Source organism: Gavialis gangeticus, unplaced genomic scaffold (genome assembly GCF_001723915.1).
Source record: "Gavialis gangeticus isolate Ggan-Ray unplaced genomic scaffold, GavGan_comp1, whole genome shotgun sequence".
In the NCBI taxonomy this organism is placed as follows: Eukaryota; Metazoa; Chordata; order Crocodylia; family Gavialidae; genus Gavialis; species Gavialis gangeticus.
In genome coordinates this window covers 27,042,150-27,049,348 of record NW_017729027.1, presented here as the reverse complement: position 1 = coordinate 27,049,348, position 7,199 = coordinate 27,042,150, and the positions used below count along the sequence as shown (strand labels likewise).

At 42.3% G+C, this 7,199-nt stretch overlaps 1 pseudogene; it reads left to right on the top strand.

Annotated features, from left to right (window-relative positions):
- Positions 1-1,989: 1,989 nt before the first annotated feature.
- Positions 1,990-7,199, top strand: part of LOC109299826 — a 309,233-nt pseudogene continuing 304,023 nt past the window's right edge.

Here is a 7,199-nt window from a genome sequence, read left to right as displayed (position 1 = left end):
GCCTTTTCTTTCTTTTTACAGAAGTAGTATTAGTTTGTTGTTTATTCCCATTTGTTATGAGCTAGAATTGGCCTTTAGTTTCCCTCTCCCTAATGCTTTCCCCTGATTAATTTATAAAAAGAAATCATGCTCCATCTAAAAATTCATTTTTCTAGATTAAATATGCTAAATACTTTTACATTCCTCTCATAAGATAGATTCCTCTTCTGATCATCCTACTAGCCTTCCGTTCCATTTTTAGTTCATCTTTCTTGAACGTAAGTGTAGGTGAACCTAGACTGTACACAGTATACCAGGTAAGGTTTCACTAGCATCTTGTTCAATGACATTGGTAATTGGAAATACCTTGTCTGATCATATTTGCCTTTTTCATGTACGCAGCACACTGATGACTCACAGTCATCCAGGAACTGACTAAAATACTGAGGTCTTTCTCTTCCTCTTTTGCTTCTAACTCTAGGTTTTAGCAGTAATTCTGGCACTTTGAACAATTAATTTGCTCCCCATTTCTATGACTTCAGTTCTGAAGGCTGCCCCTTTCTCCTTGTATGATGTTATGGATCCCTGTGTATTGACAGTCCCTCCCCACTTTAGGTCATCCACAAATGTCATTAGCACATTATTTTTTGTGTTAAGTTCATTAATATTAAAAGCTCTCCTAATAATTTCTCATTCATTTTTGCTTATCTACTTGTTTCAGTCTTGGTCTTCACAACTGTATATTTTTAACAATAATTGCTTAGTGGTTATTCCGCACTCTGCCCCCTCTGTCCCTGTGGGACTACAGCTGGGGTCTGCCCACCCTGACTGCCATTGCTGCCACTCTCTCTCTGCACAGGATGAGCAGAAGGATGAGCTCCCTCCCTGCCCCCTCTGCCAGACACCTGAGAGAGGGGGAAGTAACCCCACTCCCTGCCCCCTTGCCTAAGGGGGCCTGCTGGCTAGCCTGTAGCCACACCCTGGTGAAGTGGCAATGGTGCAGGAAACATGATGGGGGCAGCAGCCCCTGTCATGGTGTCCAGGAAGCACAAGCCTCTTCCCAGCGGGGGTTCACAAGTGAGGATCTGAGCTGCCACGGATGGCACCAGGGCCACATAATGCCCACCCCTCCCCTGCACAGTGCTACCAAGGTTGCTTTCCCCACGCAGTCTGCAGAAGCTTTCCCTACCCCATAGCATGCCCCCCTGCCAGGAAGAGACTCACTCTCCAGGACACCATGACAGTGACTGCTGCAGACCCATCATGGTCCTTGCCCCCTTGCCGTTCCCTTAGCAGGGTGGGGGTACAGCCTGAGGCTGGCCGTCAAAGCCCCTTAGGCAAGGGGGCAGAGAGGGGGGGTATTCCCTACTCTGACCCCAGCAGACTGCAGCTGGGGGCTGCCTGTCCCTACCACTGCCATGTGGAGAACCTTGTGTAGCACAAGATCCAGGAGCATCCATACCTGTGAAACTGAGGGATAAGGGGAGGGTGAACCTCATAACTACTTGATGTCCACATTCGCTACAGATCAAGTATTTTGCCCACCATGATCACCTCTGTCTTGCTTGTACAGGAAACCCTCACTATTTGTGGACTCACGATTCATGGATTCAAATATTCACAGTGTGCCACACTCTCTCCCCACACGGCGTGATCACACTTCGTTGCTGCGCTCTTTATATTCAGTACATTCCAGTATCCCAGTATTGATCCATACCCTTAATCATCACACCTAAAAGAAAAGTAAATGATAGTGCAGTGAGGCTAAAAGAAAAGTAAATGATAGTGCAGCGAGGCTAAAAGGGAAAGAAAGTGATGACTTTAAGCAAGAAAGTTGAATTATTGGATAAGCTTGCAAGTGGACTTCGTGTAGCCTCAATAGGTAGCATGTATGGCGTTAATGAGTCCACTGTGTGATACATTAAGAAAAAAGAGAAAAACATAAGGGATAGTGTTGCTGCAAGTGCTTCATCTAGTGTGAAAGTGTCATGTGTAAGTCATGATCCCATAATGGAGAAAATGGAGAAAGCAATAAACATTTGGATTGAAGATATGGGCCAGAAACAAGCACCTGTGGATGGCCTTGTGATTCACAAAAAGGCTTTGAGCTTATGGAAGTATTTTGCACAAGTGCCAGGTGGTGAGGGGGATAGTGATGGCACTGCAATTTCATTCACTGCAAGTAAAGGGTGGTTTGAGAAATTTAAAAAGAAGCACAGCCTACATAACATGAAGTTGATGGGGGAATCGGCATCAGCAGACCATGATGTGGTGTGGGATTGTTCCCACAGCTTCTTAAACTCATCGAGGAAAAGGGTTACAAGCCCAAACAAGTTTTCAATGCAGATGAAACTGCCTTATTTTGGAAAAGGGTGCTGACAAGAACATACCTTTCCAAGGAGGAGAAGGCGGCCTTGGGCTTCAAGGTAGCCAAGAACAAGCTAACCCTTCTCTTCTGTGTTAATGCCATGGGTGACTGCATGATGAAACCTATGTTGCTGTACTGTGCACTGAACCCCAGGGCATTAAAGGGCAAGAATAAGCACAGATTGATGGTTTTTTGGCAGTCTAACAGGAGGGCCAAAAAACAGTTTGGACTGGTTCCACAACTGTTTCGTCTGAGAGGTAGAAAAATACTTAGACTCCAAAGGGCTGCCCTTTAAAGTGCTACTCATCTTGGACCATGCTCCAGACCACCTACAAAGCCTGCAATTTGCCCACCAATGTGGAAGTGGTTTTCCTACCTCTGAACACAACTTCCCTTATCCAGCCTTTTGACCAGGGTGAGATTGCTACTTTCGAAACTTATTACACCAGGCGTACCTTCAGTAAAATTGATAATGCATTGGAAGGTGATCAATCGCTTGATGTTAGGAAGTGCTGGAAGGACTACAACATCACTAACTGCATCACTAACATAAAGGAGTCAATCGATGAAATAAAATCATCAACCATCAACGCCTGTTAGAGGGAATTGTGGAAGAAAGCATTCAATGATTTCACTGGTCTCCCATCTGTTGGTGAGGAGATCAAAAGGATTGTGAGAATGCTCCATGATGTTGGAAGGGAGGGTTTTGAGGATATGGATAAATTAGAGGTTGACGAACTGATTGACTCACATGCTGAGAAACTGACTGATGAGGACCTAGCAAAACTCATGACAAATAGTGAAGATGAAGATGATGGAACCGAAAATGAAAATGAAGAGACAGAAAAACTTGATTTCAACCTAGGAACACTGGCCAAGCTCTTCAGATATAGCAAACAATTCACTGACAAAATGTTTGAATGGAGCCTGAAGGTTAAGAGAGAAATTGAAGCAATGATGCCTTACTGAGAAATTTATAAGGACCTACAGAAAAAGGCTGAACAGCTTTCCATTACGATGTTCCTTTGCAAACCCTCCCCTGTCCGCCCCCTGAGTCCTTTGGCCACCACCTCTGCTGATTTTGAGACAGTGAGCGAGGAGCAAGGGAGCGAGTTCAAGAAATTAGAGGGAGATTAGCAATCAGCTGATTAGTGATCAGTTAGCACAATTACTGTCGCTAGTTAGCACAATTACTGTCTCCTAGTCTATTATTGGTATTCATGGATTTTGCCATTCTTGGGGATCTCGAGAATGCACCCCCCATGAATGGCAAGGGTCTCCTCTATTTGGCTTTGATTCGTCTCTATCCCTCTGTTTACACTCCCAGTTTTTGTGTATGTAGAATGTACATTGTAGTGGGCAAAGATTTGCTCTCATTTTGTTTTGCAGTTTTTAGTATAATGGGAATCCTTCTCAGCTGCAGCTTCTAGGAGCTGCTAGATTTCAAACAAACTATGCATTCACATAAGTCCCTTTCTTTTTTTCTTGATGACAGTCTCTCTCTTTCTCTTTCTTGCTTTTGTTCTCTTTGGCTTTCTCTGTCTCATCTCTGTGCTTATGTCATTATTATCACAGCAGCCTCAGGCAAGTGAGCCTAAATATATTACTGTTGTACTCCACCTGTGAAATGTGGATCTGATTTCACAGCAGTACATTTAATTTTTTTCTGCATTTATATTTATAATGTATATATCAGTATTTTGTTCAGGTGTGGATGGTTTTTGTGTCAGTGTTGGTTTTATTATAACTTATTTAAATGTTTGTCATCTTTTATTTGTCTTATTCTTAGTATGTATTTTGTCATAATTTGTCAAATTACCATATGTTTTCTTTGCTTTAATTTTCTTGTTCTTATGTGCTTGGTTTTTATTATGGAAAATAAATGCTTTCTCTGAGTCTCTACAATTATAATTTACTACATTGCAAGTGATCTAGCTTAGCATAGACAGGGCATATCTACATATCCATTTACTTTGGTTTAAATTTACTTTGCAGTAAGCGGGGAAACCTGGTATGTATATTTGCAGGCATTAAAGCTTATTAACACTGTGTGTGAACTGACTTGGGACTAAAATTAATCCCAAATCAATCCACACACCCAGTGTTACTGTACAGTAACTAATTGGGAGTAAGTTTGATACCTGCTGCTCGCCTCACCCCCACTGGCCTGCTCTCTGCAGGTGGCAATGGAGTGGGGGGGGGAGCAACAATTTGAACCAGATCCTATTATACCACCAAACTGTCATTGGACATGGCTTTGCTCAGGCATTCATTTTGAATTTGTGTATAATCCCAGACAGAATTGTATCTGAGTCTGTGATCTGTACTCAGCATTGTTCACTTCTTTTGCAATGTGCTGAGATTTGTTAAACGTCAATATAAACTTAATTTCAAACATCCTAGGATGCAGAGTAGCATTTTCTTTTTCAAATATAATTGCCTTATGCATACATTTAAGTTACTAGTAGGTATTGACAATCTGCTATGATGAGTTCTAATCTAAAGTCCATTGAATTTAACAGACTTTTTTATTTGACTTCAGTATTCTTTGGGTCACTTATAAAAATGTAGAGCCATAAAAAATGCTTAGGTATACAATGTATATCCCAGCTTCTTGTGTTCAGTTATTCTGTAGATAGTGAGACATACAAAAAACTAGAACTCTTGGTTCCAAAATGATACCTTTTATTAGACCAACTGGAAAATATCAAGAAAACTGTCCTCTTCTGCAAGCTTTCAGGATCAAAGTCCCTTTGTCAGGGTATGGGAAGTACACCCCTGCAGACAGTGTACACTTCATCAGTCTGAACTCCTTGTAACTTACAGAAATAGTTTCAGTAAAGTACTAAAACAGGATTAGTATCAATCCAAAGTACACGGTAGGTGTCAAACAAAACAGCATTTTAGCATCTTAGATTTGTTTTAGGGGAAAAAGGGGAAAGAAAGACAGACCAGGAATAACATTAAAAAAGAAAAAAAAATGATGAAAAAGAGGTAAGAACAAGGGACATGTCACTTTTAAAGCATTATGAGCACATAATGATGGTCATGGTTAATTTTATTAGGTGTATTACACATTTTTTTAATCCCTTCTGCAAAGAAAACTTTTTGCAGCTTGTTATATCTAATCCAGAATAATTCACTAGTCAAACACCAAATAGGAAATTAACTTATCCCCTGTATAAAGTTACAATACTGGGGGAGGGGAACACAAGGTTTTAGGGTGCAGTTAAGCATCCATAACTTTGTAACTCCTTTCTGAGTGTTCATTTCTATAGCTTAGAGTCCCTTGTCACAGTAGCAGTGAAATCTCTGGGTGCTTGTACATGTGACAATAATTATATTGTCTTCTTAAAGGACAGATGACAGAACTTGGCTGAATTTAGAACAGAATTCTTCTTTTGTTTCATCATCATCATCATCATGAAGGTCAGGGCATATGCACTGATGAGTCTTCATGTCTATAAGGCACAGGTTTCAACTTGTTCTACCACTATCCCATGCTTGTTACATTCTAAAAGAGCTGAAATCCTTTATTTTGCTCAAGGTCTAAAAGTGCTGGCTTAATTCTGCAACCAGAAGCTGATAGTGGAACAGTGCCCTTGGTGGCAGTGAGCTACAGCAGTGCTCACAGTTGTGATGTAGAGCAATGGAGTAGTGTCACTCAGCACTGGTGAGGAATGACAATGGCCACAGAACAGTGAGCCCCAGAGCCAGTGATGGGCAATAGCAGAGCAAAGCAATTCCCTTCACCAACATTGTTAACTGAGGAATTGCAGAACCATAGTTGGTATCAAGGAGGGCTATGGTGTCATCTGACTCATGTGTGCCCTTGAGGCCTGCACTGGGGATAGGAAAGTACCAGGACTGGGACTCTGTGAGGAAATGTCACCATAGGGAATGTGCCATGTAGAGAAACAGAGTGTCAAGTGCAGAAGTAACTGTGTGGTGCCATGTGAAGTAATAATGTAAAACAAATTTTATCTCAAGGTCTGGGGTCTTTGGTTGTTATTGCCTGGGAAGGTAGTTGCATGGGAGGTAGAGGAAGAGTTTCTGAGTGCCCTGAGAGGGTGGGAGAGAAAGTTCTTAGGAAAGCTGGGTCAGCCAATACTCTCGGAAGTATTTAGGGGTTGCTGTAGGGTGGTGGCTGCCTGCTGCAGTCTGGGTAGCATACTTGTAACATCATTGCACTTGGATGAGAAGCCAGGTTTTTATCTCTAGTTTTGTCTGTGAGTCAACCCAGTGTACATTATTCTACTTCTCTTCATTTGTATTTGCACTAGGTATTTGTTCTATGTACCTGTTTGACATTATCGTTAATAGAGTTATGTGTTTCACATATACATGCTGAGTCTGTGGTTTCTGAGCACTAATTAAATATTCAGTTGGTTAGAGTTGGGCAGTTGGCTTACAACCAATGTTTAGAATAGCCCCCCATACCCCCTCCAGCTTGACAATCAGCCACGGGGAGACCCTGGGTGCCCCCCCTGACCCAGGAGGCACCAGTTGCCAAGCTGGAGGGCTGTGGAGGGGGCCTGAACACTCCCTGCTGAAACCAGAAGTGGACTGGAAGTGCTTCTGGTCCACTTCCGGGTCTGCTGCAAAGCACGCTGGGGAGTGCTCTGCACTCGTGCGGGACACTCCATCTGCCCCAGCATCACAGGATTCATAAGCTGCCTTGTACCTTGCGGTATGTAGAAAAAACATTAAATTGATTTGGAGGGTTCTGATTCGATTCAGAGAATTTAAAGGGTCTCCTGATTCAAATTAGATTTGGAGATTCAGCTACAAAATTGGGCTGGTATTGCCACTGAATTGAATTAGCAACCAAAGCTTTGTACAGCCCTAGTTC